Here is a 27,330-nt window from a genome sequence, read left to right as displayed (position 1 = left end):
AACCATGGATACTTGAACAATGTGATATTTTTCCATGAACCCTCAAGAAATTAACATTGCGGGGGTGCCAACTGCCATGAGACCAAATGACGATACTGTGCAAGTTACCTAAACTCGAGGTGCTCAAACTCTAAGGATTATGCTTGCCAACTTCCATGGGACCAAATAACGATACTATGAATTTTTTATGTTTTTATTAAATTTTCTTTCATGCAAAGATCAATTGATACCATACTGTAGTAACTATTTTTTTCTATTTGTGTTGTAGTTAAACCTTAAGGCCTGCTTTCATCTGATATTTGGTGCACCCCCTCGACAAGCAAAGAGGCTAATGCAGAGGTTTTAACTTATTAAACTTCTAATTCTTTTGTGCTTGCTGAGAAAAATCAAGAGTTAATCAGGTTGTGTTGATGATACAAAACCTTTTTTTCCCAAGAAAGTCGGGCTTTCTGGTAGGAATGATTCATCAACTTGGTTTCTTTTAGGAAGTTACTATGTATATACATTGGATACTTGGTATGTAAGAGTAGCAGAACCACCTTTTTCCAAGGTTTGCTTGAAAAATATACTCTATAGATGGTAAATTTTCAATGATGAGTAGCCTTGTATCTTCTCTGGAGTGCTCATCAATTTCTTGTAAAATAAGTGTAGAACTTCTCAATTGTTCTTAAGGTACCCTTGTCTGGTAAAGTTGATTGAATTACAATACACAGAAGAGAATAATCCAGTTAAAGTTAAAGTCCAATACAGACAACAGAAGTACAAAAAAAGAAGGATAATTACTATTTGTTCTGTCATAAATGAGGAACTGGATTGCATTGATGCCACATTCATAGTACTAGTGTTTGGAACCTACAATAGAATAACATTATATTATTATTACTCTTGATGAAGATAATTAAGCTATATAACCATTTACTTCTGTTGCATCACTAGGTGTTAAAGGACCTTCCTTTTCGACTTGCTGATGGATATGTTAATCTTGAGCTTCAGATTGACTTCTTAACATAAGAATGGGACACTTTATACTATTATTCCCTAAAGTTCCACATGATCCGCTCTTCTTTTCTCTACCCTTTCTTGACTCTTTTAACAAAGTAAGCTTCCTTGAATCCGATTCTTTTTGAGTTATCTCATCAATTCCTCTCTTCCTTGATTTTTTGGTCTACCTGGTTATGCTTTGTATATGGGTGGCAGTGGTGGTTCTATCCCCATATTATGCCATTGATCAATGCTAAAAATTGGCAAGATTGATGGATTATAACTCTTCAAGTATTGCTTAACTGTGTAGCATTTATAAACATACATTTCAGGCTCATTCTTCGTAACCCATATCACTACAATAGCATGATTACAAGGAATTCCTATAAATTCCCATCTCCTACATAAACAAATTTTCTCCTTAAGATGAATATAAAATAGCCTAAGATAGATGTCCGCAATTTGATAGTGAAATTGATCAAATTTAGTGATAATACTCTCAGTAGCTTTAGCCTTATTTTTCTCTAGCTTCACTATGATCCTCGGACAGATTATCTGATAATACTTCATCATCTTTTCTCTATTTTTTTTAAGTCTGGACATCAAGTAGATCCTAATTGATTCAATCATTGTTCAAATATGCTTATCTCTTACATGTAGAAGTACACTATTGAATGACTCACATAAATTATTTAATAACACATCACACTTTGAAAAAAAAAGAGAAAAAAAGCCCTTGACCAGTGAATGGGAGGCTTATTAATGAACCATTTTGAGGCTTTTGAATCTAATTATTCCATTTCTTCCATACGCTTAGAGAATTTAGGTACTATAGTTGCCCTGGAAGCATTCCATCGGACATCTTTCAGTATTTGTCCCCAAAACCTTCGGTCTTAAAATTGATGTGGAAATGTCTCTTGCAAAATCTATGTGCAACATCTGGCATTGTCTCATCAAATGCTGGAATTAAACCTTTTTGCTTTTCTAAAATGAAATTCCATGTAAAAGGATTTTGTGATATGCCTAAGTCCTTATCAAGAAATGTAAGGAACCAACTCCATGTTTCCTTCAATTCACCTTTCACTATTGAGAATGCAATAGGATACATGTTGTCATTTCCATTAATGACTATTATTGTCAATAGCTGCCCCCCTCCCATTTGGTTCCCTTTAAAATGATATCTATCAACTCCTATTATAGGTCGACATCCATCTAAGAACCCCTGTTTACAAGCTGCAAAACACACATAGAGTCTTAAAAACCATTTTCTACCATTGACCATTGTTTTAGGATTTTCGTCCAACTTTAAAATACATGTTGTCCCTGGATCATTCCTCCTTAGCTCTGTACAGTAATGCCACAACATATCATATTGCTCTTCTCTAGTCCCTGTAATTAGATTTAATGCCTTTCTTTTTGCCATATAAGCTTGATTCTAAGTAATGGTACAATTATGAGCCCTCATCACATGAACTTGAAATTCTTTCACACCCCAACTTGAATTAATTCTAAACTTTTCATGTATTTCTTAGCTAAAAATCGAAAGTCGGTAGTCTTGTTATCCCTTTAATTGCCACATGAAAGGTCAGGGCCTATTGTCTTGATCATGAAAGGTTTATCTTGATTAGCTTTTGATGCAAACATAAACCATTTGCAACTTGGAACCTTACAAGTTTCCCTCGAACTCCTACATTTATTTTGTTGAACTTGATATCTTTCTTTTTACTCACTGCATGTACTTAATTGTCTATTTGAATTCTTTGCTATTACTAAAAATCATATTAAGCGCAAGCTTAAATTTTGGATCCTCCAAATCCCTAGTTGGATTAAAAATAGTAAACTTTTTCTGATTTTCATCATCAAAATCTCCATGTAAACTCATTAATTCCTCGTATGATGTGGCACAATCATCTTCTTGAGTGTTATTGGGGCACATGTCCAGCATGTTTGAGGCAACTCCAAACTCCATAGTGTTTCCTTTAACTTCATTATCTTTACGTCTCCCATTAACACCAACCCACTCTACGGTAGAGTCTGTGTTTTTATCAAAAGCATGCCATCTTCTTCTAAGGAATAATCAGAGTCATGAAATGACTCACATTCTTCACTTGTGGCATTACTCTCATCATCTTTCTCTATTGCATCCACATCTACTAGGCCTTCTTCACCATGTAGTATTGGGTCACCCTCACAATCAACATCATAGCTCCATTGATCCTCATCTGTGTCCTCGACGAATATTTCTACCTCTTTACTATTGGGTATTTTATAGACAAGGCTATATATATCCAAATCATTTGATAAAAGTCTAGTATCTGTCTAAAAAAAGGCCCAAATTTGAACCAAAATTTTACTTTTCTATCATCGACTTTCAACTTTTTCATACACTACCTCATCTGAATGATAGAATTTTCATCAGCATTGGAATAGTCATAATAAGCTATTTGTCCACTAACATAGTTCATCTCTGGTTCAAACACCCACCGACCTTTGTAGTGTAGTTTAATGGTGTACATATTTGGATCATCGCCTTCATCTGTTAGGAGAATAGCAAAATTAGAAGTTGTTAGTCTATTTCAATAAGTAGAACTAACATTAAAAAGTATAATTGATCATATAATTTTAGAATTTGCACCACAATATTTAATTTTTATGTTTCTTGCCGAAAACGTTTAACAAAAATTATTCTTTATGTAAAATAGTAATAAAGAAATAAAAATTAAATGTTTCATTTTTATTGTTAATTCTATAATACTGTAGCATTCAATGTTATGTATTAGAATAACCAAAATACGATCGTTGTTATTTAGAAAATTAGTAATGCAATTCAGAAGTATACAAAACTTAATACAAACTAAATATTTAAATAGAAATCATGTGGAAAAGTTTAATTAAATTAAAGGGATAACAAGACATATATGTTAACACTTAAAGAAGTATGTAGTAGTGAGTACTGCTAATTAACAATTCTTTTTAGATATCTCACAATGCGGTCAAGTAAACATCTCACGAATGTGATCATCTATTAAAAGTTTAAAAGGATAATTAACACTTCATTTTTTTTACTTACAACTTGTATACTTCAATATATTTTCAATTCATGTATTCAGTTGCATTACAAATGTACTCACTGCTATGCATTAATTAAATTAAAGTTTTTGATCTTTTTTCATCCAACAATATTAAAGATCTAGTGTAATTAAACTTGATTATGTACTCACATGTCGGCGTGGATTACAGCCCACTCTTGTAATGCAGTTTCATTATCAAAAATACTGATTATCTTTCTTTTCACAAGATGCAGTGAGTTCCTATAGTATCCTAGGAGGAGTTGCTCAATTATTTTCTCACACAAAAGGGAAGGCAAAAAAAGAGAAGTATGCATCATCCTACAAACACAAAAGTTTCATCCATAAATCAGATGATAAATCCCAATCCAAATAAAAAAAAAAAGAAGAAGGCTAAGATATGGTTATGAATGAGCGTTGGATGCTACAAAATGATTTTTAAAAGTGTTATGTTTTGTTTTTATTTTTTTATTTTAAAGAAGTGTTTGTTGTTGTAATACCATAAATGCCCTTGACCATATTGATAGATCTGTTAAAATTGCTAATCATCGTTACTTAAAGGATTAAAATCATTCACTTTGATAAATTAAAAGTTAAATGAGTAAAATCAAATATCACAAGGACCAAAATCATTATAAGGCCCTAACACAGGGACCAAAATAATTTTTTTCCCTAATAAATATGTAAAAGCATCCTATAGGTATGGGAAATCAATCATGAAAATAATGTTATTACTGTTGTGTGCCCGTGTGGGGGATTATATTATTGTTTGTGGTAATTTGAGATGACAATTGTTATTTGGTGCCCGTGTGATACAAGAATGATCTCGTAGATGGACCCTTTTTGTGCATGTCAAAGGAAACTGAGAGAAGGCTCGAGCTTAAGTGTGGGAGAAGCCAAAAACTACCCCTATGTGTGCACTAAAGGGGTGGCCTTGAAGCCTTATTCATTAAAAGGGCACCTTTGTCATTTTAAGTCTTTTGGGGAATGTAATATAAATAGAACCACTTAGGGTTTTATTCAAGGAGTTGATCATATTTTGAGATTTGTAACATTTTCAACACTTTAGTTCTCTCTCAAGAGTTCCATTCGAAGCTAGGGCTAAACAAATGTAGATTCACTTGTGTTTGCATATTAGCTTAAAATGTTGGTTTTTAGATGAGGTAAAGGCCCTCTTGTGTCAACGTAGAGTTAGGTTTGTGTCGCAGATAGTGTTTAAGGGTCAAAGAGTGTAACAATTCTTGGGTTCTTAAGATTTTCCCTTCATTTGGTCTAACTATTTATCTTGTATCTTTTTGAATTTGTGGTTCCTTGTTGTTAATGTACCCGTAACCTTCTTGTTGTTGTAATTTTGTTGTTTATGTGTTGACATAGTAAAGCCCTGTGGGGCCTCTTCGATTCACTATAGTCTTTGTAATCTTGTATTCTCTATCTACTTTGTTGAATATTGTTGCTGTTGACTTGAAAACATAGAGAAGCCGAGTGGGGCCTTTGATTCTCTATTATTATTGATCTTATAAATCTCTTGAATCCGTGTTGTGTGTTCGATCTTGTATTATTTGATATCAAAGTTTGTGGTTGATTTTGTTCCAACAAAATCAATCTTGGGCTTGGTAGTTGAAAAATACAAAAAAAAAGTTGTTGAAATCTGAAAATTCCAAAAAACAAAAGGAGAAATCTGTCCATCTTGTTCTTGGCCGAGAAAATGGTGTTGTGTTGTTGTCTTGGTCGAAATTGGTTGTAGATCTACAAAAGATTTTAATTGTTTAATTTGTTTCTAGGGTTGGTTCCTTTCTCATCAACACAAAAGTGTCCAAATCTAAAGTTGAGCTAGTAATATTGACTATTGTTATGGTGAATTAAAGTTGGCCATGTGTTGAACCTTGTTGTTGAAGATCGGTGGCCGATCGGTGGTGTTGTTGTTATGTTCATGAAGATTGTTATTGTGTTCATCTTATTCTTCACCTAGTATTATAACTTAAACTACAAAAAGTGCAAACTTGATTCAAAAAGGTGAAGATAAAAGTTTTAAAGTTTGATGGTGAGAAGACTTGAACCATCACTTCATAGGCTTTTTCAACTACTATCCTTAAATCAAAGAGTCTTTTTTGGTGGAACTAGTAAAATTCGAGATCATCCTTTTTAGAATAAACTTACAAAAGACTCAAAACTTATACTTTCCCTCCAAAACCAATTGCCTTTCATTCTAAATTGTGTGAAGGTTGAGAATTTCAAATTTGTGACTAAGTTGTGTGGGCCCGAGACAAATTACATGTTGCAACGTCACGAATTGCTACTGTTCATGTCAATAATTAAACTCAAATTTGAATTTTTCTAGTTTCTAATTGTTGATTCTTGGTTTCATTAGTTGATCGTAGAACTAATTAACAAACTAGTAAACTCCTACTAGATTGTCAATTAGTCCTTTTCATCCCTTATCTTTTTGTCGTTTTTATAATCATAGTGCTTCTTGGTTCAAGTTTGAACATTACTTACTTGAGTAATCCAACAAAGAATCCATTCCGACTAAGGAGTAGACCCGACTTGCAAACATTTGTGACATTAAGTATGAGACCACAACGTGAGTGAGAGAATAGTGAGGTTGTTTTAACTAACTTGTGTTTTATTTTAGAGGTTTTGTGTTGTATTGTTATGTGTTACATAGTGGACTGATTTGGTTACTTGTTGGATCGTAACTTGAAGGATTAATTTCGATACCATTAAAATGGAACCCGAGGCTTCAAATGCTCAAACAATGGATAGTAATGCCATCAATCTCATTTTGGCTCGCCTTGAAACTATGTCTCGAGATGTGGCTAGGTTGAATGTGGGTCTTGAGAAACTAGATACGGATGTGGCATCAATGAGTGGGATATTAGAGCATGTGGAAAGTCAAAGGAGTTGACCATCCACCCCTCAACACATTTCCCCGACCACTACTCCCTAGGCCATGCACCAAATGTTCCATCCACTGAGATAACCCTCCAATGTCACAAACCAAACTCCACTATACTCCCTCACCCAATACCATGAGAGTCCAATCCAACCACCACTTTACCAAGTCCAAAAAGACGGACTTTGAACCCAAATTCCACCCCACAACCCGAGCCCTCCAAACCAAACTTCACTTGGCCAAAGACCTTATTATCCACCAAATCCAAACCCGCCACTACAAGTTCTACTTAACCTAAATAGACCTATCCAACATGAGGGTTATGTTCCATTTGATGATGGTTACATGAGTGGGGAAGAGGTATGAGGTAGACATGTTGATCCAAGGGAGTTCATAGCTGAGAAGGAAGAGTTGGTCATTGGAACCAACAAGGGAACCAAATTCGTGAAGTAGGACTAAATACCATCAAAATGGGGCTTCCAATATTCAAGGGTGAGAGTGATATCGACGATTTTATTGCATGGGAATCCTCATGTGAGAGAGTCTTCCAAGTCAATGATCTTACCGAAGAGAAGAAGAGTTGCTACGCGATTGCTCACTTTGAGGGTTATGCTACTACATAGTAGGAGTATGTTAAGCATTTTGGCAATGTGTTGGTAGAGGGGAAGCCCCCTCCTTGGTTTTGGTTTAGGTACCTCATGAGACAAAGGTACCTACCCGAAATATATTATTAAGAGCTCCTTGCCAAGTTGTATAACTTGAGGCAATGAAACAAAATCTTCGTGGCTTACTGCGATGAGTTCCAACAACTCATCTTGAAACTTGATCATAAAGGGAAATAAGTGAGTCATTACATCATACTATTCAAGGTGGGGTTGAATAGAGATATTGCTTCGCGGTTAACCCTACACAAGTTTGACATAATTGATGCCATTTTTTAATACGCCTTAGAGATTGAGAGAGAGATACAGAAAAAAGCGGGCAACAAGTTCAAGGGAAAATCACCCTCGGATTGGCACAAGGACAAGATTGACGCATCCAATGAGGAGAAACCTGAGTCCAAGCTAATCCAAGATGAGACCAAGGCTGCCCAAAGGTATCTTCCGAGAAACGAAGGTAAACCGAATTCTACTTCTCGTCCTAAAGGATTTCAAAGGTGGGGCACAAGTCTAATGAGTGCCCAAATCAGAGAAATGTAATACTTAGGAAAGGAAAATTGTATTACCTTGGTGAAGAGGTGGGGCTTGCATCGAATGAGTTTGATGAAAATTCTCAAGATGGAGAGCAATAAGCCAAGGTAGAAATAGATGACGGCATGGAAGATATTTGGACGGTTGATGGAGAGTGTGTATTACCCTTGTTTATAGAAAAGAGAATCATTCTTAGTGATGGTTTAGAATAGGAAACCAAGGGTGAGGATGATGAAGAAGAGGAGGAGCCGAGAGTTCAAGAAGTGGGATTTACCCACAAAGACCCTTTAATGCTTACTAACCGAGATGCTAGCACTTTTCCTAGCATCCATTCTTCTTATGTGTAGGTTGAAGGACATCCAAGCCCAAGGAGCAAGCTTGATAATCTCATGACACCCTTGGTTGAATATCCTAACCTTGGGAGGAGCTGAGAAAAGATTATTCAAAGAGGCGAGTTTGCGGGTGAATATTGCTTGAGTTTGAAGTCAAACTCCTCTCAAGATGGAGAGGATGATACAAGTGCGATCTAGTAGATGTACCCTTTTTGTGTATGTCAATGGAAACTGAGAGAAGGCCCGAGCTTAAGTGTGGGAGAATCTAAAAACCACCCATATGTGTGCACTAAATGGATGGCCTTGAAGCCTTATTCATTAAAAGGGCACCTTTGTCATTTTAAGTCTTTTGGGGAATGTAATATAAATAGAACCACTTAGGGTTTTATTCAAGGAGTTGATCATATTTTGAGATTTGTAACATTAGAACACTTTAGTTCTCTCTTAAGAGCTCCAACCGAAACTAGGGCTAGACAAGTGAAAATTCACTTGTGTTCGCATATTGGCTTGAAACATTGTTGTTTAGAGGAGGTAAAGGCCCTCTTGTGTCAATGTAGATTTAAGTTTATGTCGCGGATAGTGTTTAAGGGTCCAAGAGTGTAACAATTATTGGGTTCTTAAGATTATCCCTTTATTTGGTCTAACTATTTATCTTGTATATTATTGAATCCGTGGTTCCTTGTTGATGTTAATGTACCCGTAACCTTTTTATTGTTGTAATCTTGTTGTTTATGTGTTGACATAGTGAAGCCGTGTAGGGGCCTCTTCGATTCACTATAGTCCTTGTAAGCTTGTATTCTCTATCTACTTTGTTGAATATTGTTGTTGTTGTCTTGAAATCATAGAGAAGCTGAGTGGGGCCTTTGATTCTCTATTGTTGTTGATCTTATAGATCTGTTGAATTCATATTGTGTGTTCGATCTTGTATCACCGTATGGGGCCTTATCTAATTTTATTGGTATCATGTATGCATTAATTTCTTCCTTCATGATAGAAATTCCAAGTTTGGGATTAGTGTGATATTATCATGGATGCTTGACTTATTGAGTAGATTATGAGCTCATGTATACTTGTATTAAATGGATTTGAGATCCTTATACTGGTTTAGTTGGAAGAATTACATCCTTATATCATACATACATTCATGAGATATTTGTATGTTATGGTAACACTGATTCTTGATAAAAATGAGACACTTTTACAAAAACCCTCTGTCTAGTCCAAGAGCCAAAGAGGAGATATGCATATTGAGATTGGGATTGATAATTGAGAAAGTATATGGGTTGAGAACCCCTTTCCTACTTGGAAGTACTGAGGCTCGGTAGGTGTACACAGAAGCTCTGTGCTTTTAGAGTCAATCTCTAACCTCTTCATTTCATTTGATGTCTTCATTTTTATTCAGAGACAAACTTGTAGTTTTTGGGTTTTAGTTGTATTTTTGGATTTTTGAGTTGTATTCAGATTATTCTTACATTGTGACACCAGGTTTTGGAATAGTTTATGGTATCTATTATTATTCATACTTTTGCTACTATAATACATATATAATCTGACTTCATTATAGAAGTCTTGCCTTGGTTATTATGTAATGACTTCTTATTATATATCAGTTTGGATAATTGGCTTACTTGTAAGGGCTTAGCCGTGATAAGTGTCATTGTGACCTTAGTTATTGGGACATGACTAATTGTTATCAGATCAGCCAGGTTTATCGATCTTATCAATGTAAGAACAGAGTGCCTGGTAGAGTCTCATAAATGGATACGTAGATATTCGTATCCATCTTTAAGAGTCTGTAAGATATCTTTAGGAAACGTTTTTATTTTGATCCTTATTGTGCAGGTATTTCTATATCATAAATTATAGAATGTTTTTTCTGGTGAGGACTAAATCTTGTGAGGCTAAGGATACTAAGTTAGCATACGAGGATGGATCCCAACCTAGAAGATGAGCCATGGGTGTGCACAGGCTCAAGGTAGATGATGGGCATGAGGATCTGCCCCATCTAGAGATAGTACTAGGGGGATCTCTCCTGAGCCCGAGGTTGAGCGTGTTAGAGATATGAAGCCTACTCAGATCCCATAGTATACTACTACCCTGGTCTTTGAGGGTTTATTGATTATTTTATTAACTCATTTGGAGGGTGTTCCTTTGAGTGCACCTGGTATTTCTCCAGCTTTGAGTATTGTACCTCCATCTGTGCCAGATTCTACTTATGGTGCTCCTCCTATTTCTACTATGGTTTCTTCATCAGTATCAATATTTGCTTATGGTATTCTGTAGGTTTCGAGTATTGTTTCTTAGTTTGTGCCAGTATCTGAGTGTGGTATTTTGAGTAGAGGAGTTCAACCTTTATCTATGTTTCCTTCTCAGATGGGATCACAGCCGATCAGATTCACTATGTTTCATATTTTTTTGGGTCCTATTATTCCTTCTAAGAATCGGAGGAGGTTTGAGACATTACTCATTTGGGTCTACCAAGTTCAGCAATGTTGTGGGTGAGGATGCCTATAAGTTCTTAACTGATTACTAGAAGAAGTTGTATAACCTTGGATCACTTGAGTCGTATAGAGTTACTTACACTGCCTACTAGCTAAAAGATATAGCCGAAGATTAGTGGAGGTCACTTGTTAGTTGTATACGCCTTGGTTTTTTAGAGAAGACTTGGGATCAGTTTATTGATGCCTTTTTAGATAGTTTTATGCCATACAGTTTGAGGGATTATATAAGAGATGATTTTGATCACTTGTAGAAGGGATCTATGACTATTTTTGAGTATGAGGTATTTTTCCATGCCTTGTCTAGATATTCTATTGCCAGTATTTCCACCGAGTTTGAGAAGATTGAAAAGTTCATAAAGAGATTGGATGTTCACTTTAGTTGGATACTACTTGGAAGGTAGCATCAGGGGCATTATTTTAGAGTGTGGTGGATCTTGCAAAAAAGATTGAGACTATCCTTCAAGCTTATCAGGACGGTGCCAAGAGGGTGCATTATTAGGGCGAGTTCAATGATCACACCTCTCAAGGTAAAGATTTTAATGGTTTCTATGGATACCATGGCAGACTAATGTAGGTAGCTTAACAAGGTTTAGGTAGTAGGTCCTTAGGTTCAATGGTTTTGGGTATTTAGGCTTCATCTCAGGTCATTGTTCTAGATCAATTGCACCTCCTCAAATTAAGTCGCCCCATAGTGGTTGCTATGTACGTGTCGAGTTTGGCCATGTGGCCAAGGATTTCCCCCGCTGTCTTTTTTGGCCTAGTTTTATATCGACAGTAAGAGGTGAACCTCAAGGTGGTAGAGGTGCTACTAGAGGTATGTTAGCCAGATGTGGTAGTACCCATGGTGGTCGCAGCGAATGTGGACAGTTCTATGTTATACCCACAAAACCTGAGGCAGAGGCTTCTAATGTTGTTATTACAGGTATCATCCTAGTTTGTTTTAGATCTGCATTTGTGTTATTTGATCCGGGGTTGACTTTCTCTTATGTGTCGACATATTTTGCTTCTAGTTTTGAATCTACTTGTGAGCCTTGTGCCATTCCTATTCATGTATCCACCCTCGTAGGAAACTCTTTGGTGGTGGATCGAGTGCACCGACCCTATGTTGTGACCTTTTCTAGGTATGAGACTTAGGTAAATCTAATCATCATAGATATGGTAGATTTTGATGTCATCTTGGGTATAGATTGGTCAGCTCCCTATCATGCTATTCTAGACTGTTATGCTAAGACTGCAACGTTAACTTTATTGGGTGTACCAAGGATATCTTGGAAGGGTACGCTTTTGTAACACCCTGCATTTTAGGCTAGAATAAAAACCGTCGTTTCTATGCATAGATGATCCAAAAGCCATAAATCTTATGAAAATTTGGCATTTTAATCAATTATGTAGTGTGTGAACCTAGTTAAGCATGAATTGAGATCATAGAGGTCCCCTAACTCAAGGACGAGTTGAAATCTTTCCTATTATTCGAGTTTGAGTGAGCGTCGAAATTTGGGTCAAATTCAATCAACCATAAATCTTTGTATATAATTAATTAGAGGTCCTACTATATATCAAATGAAATTTCTTCGAATTAGCTTTCCAATGATACCAATTTTGCCTAAATCCGATACTCAAGCAAAAAGTTATAGCATTTTAGTGACTGAGACAGTAGCATCATGCGACGCACGCCCTATCGCACGCACCAAAATTTCAGGTTCTGTTTCCGCATTTTTAAGGGCAAAATGGGTATCGTCCATCCCTTATCCTGCTATAACATGGGATTAAACTCCCAAAACACCAAAATATGATTCTTTCCTCTCAAATTCATCAAGAACTCACCCTAGGGTTTCAAACTAAAAACCCAAATATCTCAACATTTAACCGTGTGTTTTCCTTAATTCTTCAAGATTCAAAATCCCTATTGCGAGGGCTACAAGAGGCCCCCATCAATCATGCGTATAGCATCCCAAAAGCTAGAGTTCATTTAAAAGCTTCTAATTTAAGGTACGCGGGGTTTTCCTAAAATCTCATGGGTATGGAAATCTTGATTTTAAGAAAGAGTTTTTCAGATTTATGAATATATTCATGCTTTAGAAGCATTGATGCTATTATTTTGGCCCTTAGGTATTCCTCCAAATTGATTTGAAATTATATATATATTGTAAGCATGTGTTTTTAGGTTGATGATTGAATTGAGAGCATGATTCATGAAAAATCCTCTCTTGTGATGATTTTCATTTACTTATGATATAATATGAAATCATTTGAATGCATCTTGAAAAGCATGTTATGAAATATCTTGAATAATATTATATTTGGATTATGATTTTGATTTCAAAAGAGATAGGGTTGTTTATGTTGATGAATGTTGAACATAATTATATAATGAGAAGGGTTGCATGGTTTATTAAAGATTATATGACCACCACTTGTTTATTGAAAGGATGAGAATTTTGCATAGTTTTGACTTATGTTTTCGAAACATGAATTCCCTTTGTTAAATTGCATGTTTGGGTGGTATGAACTATGTTTTAATGAAATAATCATACATGATGCATTATGGCTCAGAAATAGGACTTTCAAGTCTTGGTGTGACGACACCAATCCAGATAATAGCATGGTAATTCAGAACAGAATAGAATGCATATTTGAAGTCAGATTTTTTGGATGTTAAAACTAGAATAATGAATGATTCAGAACAAGATAAAATTGGGCATAAAGAGAGCTTAAGTGGTTCCCCGAAGAAAGCATGAGTTCATACAACTCATTACCCAAAACTGTGATTTGTCGATTCGAGTATATTATTATACGCTGGCCTAGTGCCCTGTGGCGTATTAGACTCAGACACTCCAACCATTGCGGCACACTTGGGTTGGGGACTTTCCTGCTGATTCAATGGCAGATTCCATATAGCCCTTGGAATATCAGACTTGTAGGGGAGTGCCACCTAACTCAGAAGTAATACAGAGATCAGAAACTGCTTTTGATAGAAAGATTTTTTATGAATACCCATGTGTTTTGAAAATTATATCTTTCATGATGTTTATGACTAGCTCTCAACTATTTTATTTATATAAAATCTTTATCTTGGATTGCTCTACGTACCAGTACATCTGTATTGACCCCCTTCCCTCCAGGTTCTGAGGCACAGTCTAAGGGTCCTGATAAGCAGTAGATATCATCAGACAGGAGTGAAGAGTACCAGTTGGTGAGCCTTTTATATTTTAGAAGGCCTAGTTTCTTTTAAACAGTTATTATTTATTATAGTTTTGGTCTACTGGGGCCTTGTCCCAATTTTCAGACAGTTGTTATTTGATCATGTAGTAGAGATTTCACAGATGGTTTTCAAATAGTTTTTAGTTGATATTGAATTTTAATCCTCATTGTTAAACTAAATTTAGATTATGACTATGTTTTTGTAGCAGATTTTATTTCCGCATTTCCTATTTATATATGAATGGTGTATCTGATTACAAGTTAGAAGGGCTCTCGGGCCTTCATGGTTCAAAATATCCGTCACGGCCAGGACCCTGGTTCGGGTCGTGACAGCTTTATCCAGATCCAAAGAGAGTTATATCTTTTATTTGTGATTGTCATATGGTTGAGAGAGGATGTTTGTCTTACTTGGCGAATACTCATGATAATAATGTTGCTTCACCACCTCATTTGGATTCTAATCATATTGTTTGTGAGTTCATGGATGTCTTTCCTACGAATTTACCTGGTATACCTTTGGATCGTGATATTTAATTTACTATTAATGTTGAGTTGGGCACCAAGCCCATTTCTATTTCTGCATATAGGATGGCCCCAGCAAAGTTGAAGGAATTGAAAGATCAGTTGCAGGAATTATTAGGTAAGGGATTGTCATAACCTGAGACTACCCCTAGTCGTAACACGATCCTTGGAATCACAAGTGATCTCAAGCTAACCCATGAACTGGCATACTGTTGAGCAACAGATTTAATATGTAAGACAAACTTAATTTGCTAAGTGGAAGCATACTCATGAAAAGTTTGAATAAAGTTAATGCTGGTACAGTTTACATCATGATAAAGCTGAAGAAATAAACTCAAACTACATGACTAACTCTGACTAACATCTATGAAGCCTATACTATACTGACTATAGATAGCTAGGACATGCCTCCAACTAGCACTAATCAATACATATGGAAAATAAAAAATATAGTACATGATCTACAACTGTCTGAATTCTCGAAATAGGAGAACTTGTCACCTGCTGGTTGAAAGCTTCAAACTATCTGACCCTAGTGTAAGAGCTACATATAGTACCAACATTATGAAGGATGTAGCCACAAACGCATATATGTGGTAAATACGTTGGAATGTACTGAAAATATGGAGACATGCACTAAATCATGGAGATATTTCAAACATGTTGTAAAACTGAGGATATAAGTTATTTGCTGAAATATACATTTGAAATATGACTATACGTGAAAACTATAAATCATAGAGAATTTATAAATCATAAGCTGAAAATAATTTTGTAAGCTAGGAGGCAATAGAAACATAAATGTTCTAAGCAATTCTCTTGTAACGCTGAATATGTTGTAAAATTTGTACTGAGGATGACGTATGAATACTGGGTCTGAAACTATGTGGTGGAAACTGACATAACTGAAGGGCCTTAATATACAAATTTACTGATCATGAACGAATAAACATACAAAACTAACATAACATGTACTAAGTAGATCTGGTCAACTGATTGACTGATGTCTGTGTGACTGAACAACTAAAATTTAAATAAGGGATAACTAACATTAGTATGGTGAGTAGCAAATATATGAATACTGATCATGTAAAACTGAACTGTACTTAGTCTGAATATGAAACTATGGGGTACTATGTATATGAGATAAGGGCTAACTAAACTACATGAGATAATTGATCATGAATGCATGAAAATTATAATATTTGAGAATGCAAGACCAAGCATAAGCATATTTCTAAAATAATCTATAAACTAAAATCTGATAACTGAATAACTGAGAAGCTGTACACTTGCTCAAGTAAACCAAAACTGAAAATACACTGAATACTGTATTGAGACTATGGGAGCTATAATGTAACCGACATAAACTATGTGAGCTAACATGGAGTCCAATAATTGACCTACGTTGAGGAGGGTTGCTCTATCATTGCCATCAGAGTAGAACCTGAAATGGCGTGTTTAGTAAACTGATGTCCCGAAGGACTAGGGAGTCAATCCTAACTGGCGGGTAAGCCCTAAGAGAGTGTCATTCCTAAATTGGCGGGTTATATCTCATAATCCTATGCTGGCTACGTAGTTCTAAAACTTAGGTACTGCTGCTAAAGATCAAGTCCTAACTAGCGGGTGAACCCCCATCTCTAGGTTCGCTCGGTGCTAAATCCTACTCCCAACTGAAAGAAACTGAAATACTAACTGGTGCATGCACTAATAACTGATAACTGATAACTGATAAGCTCAGGTCATAGTATTCTGAAAATAATAGTGCATACGGATTCTGAGGTAATCATAAACATCTAAATATGATATTATAAATCATGGTCTAACTAACTTATTACTTAAAAACAGAAATCATGTATAAACACACAGGTATCGGGTGTTCATAATCCACCAGCACAATGATAATTAAAACATGACATTTAAACTCAAACTGTAGTATTGAATTATGGTTCAACTCAAGACATGCAAATTTCAAAAAACATTGGGGAAAACATGAATTTAAAATATGGCAATGTTGCTAAAAATCATGAGTTTATGATCTATCATGGGATTTGATGTTCCGGCTTTTGACAAAAAATTGCATGTTTCCAAGCAACCAAGGTTGCATTTAGTTTTTAGTATTTCAGGATAAGGAACTGACTAAAGGAAAAGATTTAATAAATTTATAGAAAAATACTTCTGACGGTCAAAATGGTGGACCATCAATTTTGCGACGGACCACCAACTCAATCGTCAGATCGAGGCAGAACCCACAAACTTTGAAGACCCAGCGACAGTCCATGTGGAGGACCATCAGTCTTGCGACGGACCACCACTTCGGACATTAGAAATAAATAGAACCAGGCATTTTAGAAGGCTTATCAACGGCCAACTTGGTGGACCATCGATCTTTCGAACCACTCCAGCATTCAGGATTATCCAGAACCAGACTCTCCAGCACCACCAGCGATGGTCAGAATGGTAGACAGTCAATTTAGCAATGGATCACTATATGAGCCATCAGTTATAACTAGAAAGTGGCCACCCAAGATCAGCTGTGACAGACCAAATGGTGGACCATTATTTTTGCGATAGACCACCACTTTGACCGTCACTTTGGACGCGGATTTTATATTATCTGAATTTTAAATTCTTCTTACAGGGAAGCATATAAATACCCAGTTTTAGGTTTTATTATGGACCTTTGATCCATTTTTTATTTTTTATCTTATATGAGAGTTTTTCCATACTAAAAAAAAGATATTGAACGTAGTTTTTCTTTGAGATTCATTCAAGAATTTTGGATCTAGACTTCATTATTATTTTCTCCATTAAAGATTAAGGAACAATAATTGTGGCTTTTGTAAGTAAATTTTAAATTATTTTATGAATAACACAATGATTTCTTCTCTTTCTTTGATGGAGATGTGTAGCTAAGCTCCCATAACTAGGGTTATGGGAGCCTTCATGTGAATAGATGATTGGGGTTGTGAATCTAGTAGATCCCTATGATTAATTGATTTTGCATAAACCCTTCTTTATTTTAATGAATTTTTTTGGTTGCAAACTTGAAAAGTGAGCCTAAGAACTACACTTGTTCGAATAGAAAAGTGTTTGTTGGGAAAAGAAAGGGTTTACATAAATATAAGGGCTTTAACCTTTGGATAAAGGGTATATTCCTTAACCGGATCAACCCATATGAGAATATAGTTGAATAAATAATATGTTCCTTAAGTTTGAAAGAATTAAGGGATAAGTTACTCATTTAGGTTGAGAAACTAATGGGCAAACCATGGAATTCAACTACTTTTGCAATTAGAATTGTTCATTGGGTATACAAAATAGTTCACAACCATAGCTGCGTAAGCATCTTAGTAACCATGACTCTAGTTTGACTTCTCTTATTGAATTACTATTTGCAATACAACCTTCAGTTGGATTACTTTTTGTGACAAGCATTTGGATACAATTGATAAATCAAAATTCTCTTTTATTCTAGAACCTTCAATCAATAGTCTAATAACAACCACAATACTTAGTGAACATGGTATTCCCTGTGGGATTCGACACCCAACCCAGTTGGTTTCTATATTTGACTGCGACCGCTTACACTTTCTAACGAGCATTGTAATTTGGGCGTATCAAATTTTGGCATCATTGCCGGGGAACAATTTGGCTTATTGAGTTGGTTTGAAATTTTAGCTTACTTGTTTGAATTCAAACTTGTAAATATTTGTTTGTAATTTTCTTTTATTACTTGTGTTAGGTAGATTTTTATTTTAGTTTACTTAATACTATGGCATCTTTGAATGAATGTGAGTTTGATGGTTGGAAATCTTATCTTGATGATCAATGTCCATATTGTGATAGACCTCACTTTTTGTGAAATTGTAGATATGCTCCTCGGAGAGAGATGTGTGCACTGTCTCTATCCTATCGGGGGTATAATTGTTCTTTATGTGGATGTCAAAATGAACATTGATATGATTGTCCAAATGCCCCTTCCATCCATTATGCTAACCCAAATCGTAGTTTTTCTTATGATTTTAATAGGTCTTATGGTCAAGAAAAAGAAGAATGAAGTATCAAAAAAAGTGGCATTGAAGCTATGTTTCAACGAATGTTGGATCTCCAGAAAACAACGTATGATATCTTATATGATATGCAACAAGACATGAGGTCAATCATTCATGAGGAGATAGAGGTCAATTATTCAAAACATTTTTCTACATTATGTTTAGATGATATCTTGTCTGTGAAATCATTTAAAATAATGAAAGAGTGTGAAGATGAGGAGAAATAATCCTATATTGATGTTGAGCTCAATGTTGAGCAACCATCGATGATTTCCCAACCAACTGAACCAACCATTAGGGATGATGCCAAGATTGAGGAAATGGTGTTATAGGCAAAAGAAAGAACCAAGCCAATCTCTTATAAAGACTCTAGCCCAATTCAGGATGAAGATGACGAGAAGGATGCAACTCCGAAAGTAGGCAGAAGACCTCATTCAAATCATTTTTCAACATTGTGCTTGGCGGATGTGATAAAAGTCCACCTAACCCAAGTAAATGATGTGTCTTGAGAATGAGGAACAAAATCCTTATATTTTGGAGTTTGTTATAGAAAAAAAGCAAAATAAATCCCGCACTTAAAGGTTAATAAAGGCGAAATTCAGTGTGCAACAAATGGATTGTTAATGTTCTCATCAATACCCAATGAGCCTATTCAAAAATTTGATATGAAGTTGGGTAAGAGATTTAAGTCGTGAAGGTGGCAAGATAAATGAAGTGTCATTGTATCCTTACCTTTGCCCAATGTGCCTCGAAGATATATTGATCAAAATTTGGGTAGACGTTTCAAATCCTCCAAGTGGAGACATAAATAATCGTCAAAGATATCGTGTCGCGATGTTAATTTAGGCGTTTCTTGGGAGAAAACCCAAGCTAAGGTATGTTTTCATTTTATTTTTAGTTTTTTTAAAAAAAAACTTCACGTAGTTTGGTTTTTGGTTGAGTAACAGGTTGATGGGAAGTTTGAGTACCGAAAATCTGAGCTTGAAGCATGGCAAAGATTAAGTGTGGGGTCCCATGGATTTTCTCTATGTGAAGATGCATCTAGCTCGGCCTAGAGCCCTCAGGGAGTATTTCTATCACCACTTTGGGGACAAAGTAGATTTTTAAGTGTGGGGTGGCGAAATTTTCAAATTTTGGTTTAATTTAAAATATTTTAGGTTAGGAATAAGTGAGATATTCTTATTTGTGCTATTTTTTATAACATGATGCAAGTGGGTTGGTTTGTAAAAGCACGTTGAATTGTGTGAATTGCTATTTTTGAGACTCTTAGGCTCATGTTTGTGACTCTTGTAATTGTTGGCTTAATTTTGAATTGGTGCCATTATTTGGTTGAGAGTCTATGATGATCCTTTATGAATTATGCATGTGCCATGTACGTGGGAGATTTTTGTATATTCCTTGTTGTATATGATGTCTAGAAATTGCCCGTTGTGTGTGTGAAGCAAAATAAAAAATGTGGGTTTAGAAAATGATATAGGCATTTCTTTGATAGCCTTATTTTTGCCTTCTTTTTACCTACCCTTGTGCATTATCTTAGTTAACCCCATTGAGCATTTAGCCTTTTCTTTGGCAGCCTCATGTGTAGCCTAATCCCCTTCCTTGATTGACCTTACTTTGATCCAAAGCTCCTAGGCGCTTTAGTGTAAAATTAATTGAGTTAAGGAATTGGAGATTTAATAAGTAAAAGGTGAAATTGAAGCCCCTAAGTAATAACTATAAGTTTTTAAAAAAATTAATTATGTGTTGTGGTTGGGAATCAGAGAAATTTGTGTTTAAAAGGTTCTCATTTTTTTCATCCCAGTTGTGTTACAATGAACCTGTTTTGGCCCTGGTCCTCCTTGGACATTGTGCACCTCAATTAAGGCAAATCGCTTAAGCTAAGGGTGGCTATCATAGCGGTGTGTAGCATAAAATAGGTGTGAAAATGGCAAAATTGAATTATATGTACATAGTATACTCCCACCATAATGTATGGGAATGACCTTAATGAGATGGGACAAAACAAAAGATGTGGTAGATAAAAGTGGTGTACATTGGTTGTAGGAGATTGGTCTCAGTTTTCAAAAGTGTTGTATGAAAGTGCTTCTAGAGGTTAGTCACCATTCTTGGCCAAAATAGTCCTACCCTTCCATTAGCATACATTACACTCGAAAAAGACCTACTAGATCCTAAACTTTATATTTGACTATTAGTGGAGCACTGTACTAATGGAAAGCCTATGGTCCATTATGTGTAACTTATGAATTCTTTGTGAGAGTGAGCACAATTTGATTCTTGTACCCATTGTTATAAATTGCATAATTGTGAGTGTTTATGAGTAACTCTTTTATTGTGAGGGGCACATGTTTGATGAATATGGGTGATCTGTAAGATGTTTTGACTGAATAATAAGCTTGAGTTTGCCAACAAGGTGAGTAAATTCTTAAGGCTAGGATGTCTTGGAGTAGTAATCATGAGTTTTCAATGGTGTAAATAACATGCTTACTGTAGACACTTGCGTTTTGTGTAGTCATTGTAGTACTATCTTAAATGTCTTGCATATATTAGAAGTGTAAATTCCCCATCTCATGATACTTAGAGTGAAGAGTTGTTCGAGGATGAATAAGGCTTTAAGTATGGGGTGTTGATGTTGGATGTATTTATGCATTCTATCATTAATATTCTAGCCCTTTTTAGCCTTGTTTTGGGGATGATTATTATTCTATATGTGTTTATAATGACATAAATAAGCATTCATGTGTCCAAATATGTGTTTACAATGTTTAATGGTGTTTTCACATGAGTTTTGATTCAATTTGAGCATTTAGAGTTCAACCGAGAAAACTAGTGTGATTAGCTTGAGCTAGGTGTTTGTCTAGACTATTGTGTTGATTTATAATGTGTTTTAATGATTTACTAATGTTTTTATTATGTATTTATATATGAAACAACTTATTTATAATCTTCAAAGGTCAATTGGGTCAAAACAAGAGTCAAAACAATAATCTTAAGCTCAATGTCCATTTAGCCTATGTTTAGCTCGTGTTTTGAGTTTATCATCTTGGATTTTGTGTTTTTTTATCTCTAATTTGTGGTGTTTAGTTCTTTAGTATGATTTTTAAATGGACTATGATGATATATTAAGGATATACAAGCTTCAAATCAAGTGGAAAAAACTCATAAAGGCTCGGAATAGCTCAACGGAAGAACAATACAAAAATTGACGCAGTTTGGACCCCTAAAATGTATGGGGCGCATGTAGGCTGTATAAATGTCCAATGGAATCGTGAAAAATATAAATGGATTTAGAAGAGACCCAATTTTGAGGCCCATATACGCGTGTATAATTTAATGGACTTTAAGAAGGTGACGCGACGTGCTGAAATTGCATCGAGATTCTGGAAATTGGTTTTTCAGCCCAGCTATAAAAGGAAAATTTTAACACAATTATAGAACGCATCTTCTGACTTTGGGTAAGCATAAGAGAGGCATAACCTGAGGCAGAGTCTTCTAATGTTGTTATTACAGGTATCATCCTAGTTTGTTTTAGATCTACATTTGTGTAATTTGATCGGGGGTCGACTTTCTCTTAAGTGTCAGCATATTTTGCTTCTAGTTTTGAATTTACTTGTGAGCCTTGTACCATTTCTATTCAGGTATCTACCCTCGTAGGAGACTCATTAGTGGTGGATCGAGTGCACCAACCTTATGTTGTGACCTTTGCTAGGTATGAGACTTGGGTAAATTTGATCATCATAGATATGGTAGATTATGATGTCATCTTGGGTATGGATTGGTCAGCTCCCAATCATGCTATTATAGACTGTTATGCTAAGACTGCAACGTTAACTTTATTGGTTGTACCAAGGATATCTTGGAAGGGTATGCTTTGCCCGGATCCAAAGAGAGTTATATTTTTTATTTGTGATCGTTGCATGGTTGAGAGAGGATGTTTGTCTTACTTGGCGAATACTCATGATAATAATGTTGCTTCACCACCTCATTTGAATTCTGCTCATATTGTTTGTGAGTTCTTGGATGTCTTTCCTACGAATTTACCTGGTATGCCTTTGGATCTTGATATTGAATTTACTATTAATGTTGAGCTGGGCACCAAGCCCATTTCTATTCCTGCTTATAGGATGGCCCCAACAGATTGAAGGAATTGAAAGATCAGTTGTGGGAATTATTAGATAAGGGATTGTCATAACCTGAGACTACCCCTAGTCGTAACACGGTGCTTCGAATCACAAGTGCTCCCAAGTTAACACATGAACTAGCATACTGTTGAGCAACAGATTTAATATGTAAAACAAAATCTTAATTTGCTAAGTGGAAGCATACTCATGAAAAGTCTGAATAAAGTTAATGCTGATACAGTTTACATCATGATAAAGCTGAAGAAAGAAACTCAAACTACATGACTAACTCTGACTGACATCTATGAAGCCTATACTATATTGACTATACATAGCTGAGACATGCCTCCAACTACTACTAATCAATACATATGGAAAATAAAAAATATAGTACATGATCAACAACTTTCTGAATTCTCGAAATAGGAGAACTTGTCACCTGCTTGTTGAAAGCTTCAAACTAACCCTGGTGTAAGAGCTACATATAGTACCTACATTGTGAGGATGTAGCTACAAACGCATATATGTGGTCAATACTCTAGAATGTATTGAATATATGGAGACATGTACTAAATCATGGAGATATTTCAAACATGTTGTAAAACTGAGGATATAAGTTATTTGCTGAAATATACATTTGAAACATGACTATATGTGAAAACTATAAATCATAGAGAATTTATAAATCATAAGCTAAAAACAATTCTGTAAGCTAGGAGGTGATAGAAATATAAATGTTGTAAGCAATTCTCTTTTAAGGCTGAATATGTTGTAAAAAATTTTATTGAGGATAACTTATGAATACTGGGTCTGAAACTATGTGGTGGAAACTGACATAACTGAAGGGCCTTAATATACAAATATACTGATCATGAATGAATAAACATATAAAACCAACATAACATGTACTAAGTAGATCTGATCAACTGAATGACTGATGTCTGTGTGACCGAACAACTAAAATTTAAATAAGGGATAGCTAACATTGGTATGCTGAGTAGCGAATATATGAATATTGATCATGTAAAACTGAATTGTACTTAGTCTGAATAACTAGACTAAAACTGTATGGTACTGTGCATATGAGATAAAGACTAACTGAACAACATGAGATAATTGAGCATAAATGCATAAAAATTGTAATATCTGAGAATGCAAGACCAAACATAAGCATATTTCTGAAATAATCTGTAAATTAAAATCTGATAACTGAATAATTGAGAAGTTGTACACTTGCTCAAGCAAACCTGAACTAAAAATACACTGAATACGGTACTGAGACTATGGGAGCTATAATATAACCGACATAAACTATGTGAGATATCATAGAATCCAACTGTTGACCTACGTTGAGGTGGGTTCCTCTATCCTTGCCATTAGAGTAGAAACTGAAATGGCATGTTCACTAAACTGATGTCCCGAAGGACTAGGGAGTCAATTCTAACTGGCGGGTGAGCCCTAAGAGAGTGCCAGTCCTAAACTGGCGGGTGACATCTCATAATCTTACGCTGGCTACGTAGTTTTGGAACTTAGGGACTGCTAAAGACCAAGTCTTAACTGGCGGGTGAGCCCCCATCTCTAGGTTCTCTCGGTGTTAAATCCTACTCCCAACTGAAAGACACTGAAATACTAACTGGTGCATGCACTGATAACTGATAACTGATAAGCTCAGGTAATTATATTCTAAAAATAATAGTGCATACGGATTCTGAGGTAATCATAAACATATAAACTAATAATTCTCATTATGATCATGGTGTTCTAAATATGATATTATAAATCATGGTCTAACTAACTCATTACTTGAAAATAGAAATCATGTAAAAACACATAGGTATTGGGTATTCATAACCCACCAGCACTGAATGATAATTAAAACATGACATTTAAACTCAAACTGTAGTATTAAATTATGGTTCAACTCAAGACATAGGCATTTCATCAAACATGGGGAAAACATGAATTTCAAATATAGCAATGTTGCTAAAAATCATGAGTTTAGGATCTATCATGGGATTTGATGTGGATTTGATGTTTCGGCTTTTGACGGAACATTTTTCGTCTTTTTCTTAGGAAAATTGCATGTTTCCAAGTAACTAAGTTTGCATTTAATGTTGGTTTTAGTGTTTCAGAGTAAGGAGCTGACTAAAGGAAAATATTCAATAAATTTGCAAAAAAATACTTCTGACGGTCAAAATGGTGGACCGTCAGTTTTACGACGGACCACCAACTCAACTGTCAGATCAAGGTAGAACCCATAAAATTTGAAGACCTAGCAACGGTCCATGTGGTGGACCGTCAGTCCTGCGACGGACCACTACTTTGGCCTCAGAAATAAACAGAACCAGGTATTTTAGAAGGCTCATCTATGGCAAACTTGGTGGTCCGTCGATCTTTCGACGGACCACCACTCCAGCCGTCAGGATTATCCAGAACCTGACTCTCCAGCACCACCATCGATGGTCAGAATGGTAGACTGTCAATTTAGAAATGGATCACCATATGAGCCGTCAGTCATATCCAGAAACTGCCCACCCAAGATCAGCTACGACGAACCAAAAGATGGACCATCAGTCTTGCGACAGACCACCACTTTGACCATCACTTTGGATGCGGATTTTATATTATCTTAATTTTAGTTTCTTCTTGCGGTGGAATATATAAATACCCAGTTTTAGGTTTTATTATGGACATTTGATCCATCTTTTATTTTTTATCTTTTATGAGAGTTTTTCCATACTAAAAAAAGATATTGAACGTAGTTTTTCTTTGAGATTTATTCAAGAATTATGGATCTAGACTTCATTATCATTTTCTCCATTGAAGATTAAAGAACAATATTTGTGACTTTTGTAAGTAAATTTTGAATTATTTTATGAATAACACAATGATTTCTTCTCTTTATGTGATAGAGATGTGTGGCTAAGCTCCCATAACTAGGGTTATGGGAGCCTTGATGTGAATATTTGATTAGGGTTGTGAATCTAGTAGATCCCCATGATTAATTGATTTTGCATAAATCCTTCTTTATTTTAATGACTTTTTTTGGTTGCAAACTTGAAAAGTGAGCCCAAGAACAACACTTGTTTGAATAGAAAAGTGTTTGTTGGGAAAAGAAAGGGTTTACATAAATATAAGGGCTTTAACCTTTGGATAAAGGGTAGATTCCTTAACCGGATCAACCCATGTGAGAATATAGTTGAATAAATAATATGTTCCTTAAGTTTGAAAGAATTAAGGTATAAGTTACTCATTTAGGTTGATAAACTAATGGGTAAACAATGGAATTCAACTAGTCTTGCAATTAGAATTGTTCATTGGGAGTTAAAAATTGTTCACAACCCTAGCTGCTTAAGCATATTGGTAACCATAATTCTAGTTTGACTTCTCTTATTGAATTACTATTTGCAATACAACCTTCAGTTGGATTACTTTTAGTGACAAGCATTTGGATACAATTGATAAATCAAAATTCCCCTTTATTCTGGAACCTTCGATCAACAGTCTAATAACAACCACAATACTTAGTGAACACGGTATTCCCTGTGGGATTCGAAACCCAACCCAGTTGGGTTCTATAATTGACCGCGACCGCTTACACTTTCTAACGAGCGTTGTAATTTGGGCGTATCAAATTTTTGCGCTGTTCCCTTGAAACAATTTGGCGTATTGAGTTGGTTTGGAATTTTAGCTTACTTTCTTGAATTTAAACTTGTAAATATTTGTTTGTAATTTTCTTTTATTACTTGTGTTAGGTAGATTTTTATTTTAGTTTACTAACACTATGGCATCTTGGAATGAATGTGAGCTTAACGGTTGTAAATCTTATCTTGATGATCAGTATCCATATTGTGATGGACCTCACTTTTTGCGAAATTGTAGATATGCTCCTCGGAGAAAGATATGTGGACCATCTCTATCCTACCGAGAGTATAATTGTTCTTTATATGGAGGTCAAGATGGACATTGAAGTGATTTCCTAAATGCCCCCTCTCCCCATTGTGCTAACCTAAATTGTAGTTCTTCTTATGATTTTGATAGGTCTTATGGTCAAGAAAATAAAGAATGAAGTACCGCAAAGAGTGGCATTGAAGCTATGTTTCAACGGATGTTGGATCTCTAGGAAACAATGTATGATATCTTATATGATATGCGCCAAGACATGAGGTCAATAATTTATGAGGAGATAGAGGTCAATTATTCAAAACATTTTTCTAAATTATGTTTAGATAATATCTTATCTATAGAATCATTTAAAATAATGGAAGAGTGTGAAGATGAGAAGCAAGAATCCTATATTGATGTTGAGCTCGATGTTAAGCAACCCTCGGTGATTTTCCAACCAACCAAACTAACCATGAAGGATCATGCTAAGATTGAGGAAATGGTGCTAGAGGCAAAGGAAGGAACCAAGCCAATCTCTTATAAAGACTCTAGCCCTATTAAGGGTGAAGATGACGAGAAGGATG

At 35.4% G+C, this 27,330-nt stretch overlaps 1 pseudogene; it reads right to left on the bottom strand.

The window, feature by feature from the left end:
* Positions 1 to 898: 898 nt before the first annotated feature.
* Positions 899 to 6,570, bottom strand: LOC124887796 (annotated as a pseudogene).
* Positions 6,571 to 27,330: the final 20,760 nt, after the last annotated feature.

Source organism: Capsicum annuum, chromosome 10, assembly GCF_002878395.1.
Source record: "Capsicum annuum cultivar UCD-10X-F1 chromosome 10, UCD10Xv1.1, whole genome shotgun sequence".
NCBI classification, from domain to species: Eukaryota; Viridiplantae; Streptophyta; class Magnoliopsida; order Solanales; family Solanaceae; genus Capsicum; species Capsicum annuum.
The sequence above is the reverse complement of the archived record's forward strand: the minus strand, read 5'-3'. Positions and strand labels throughout refer to the sequence as shown.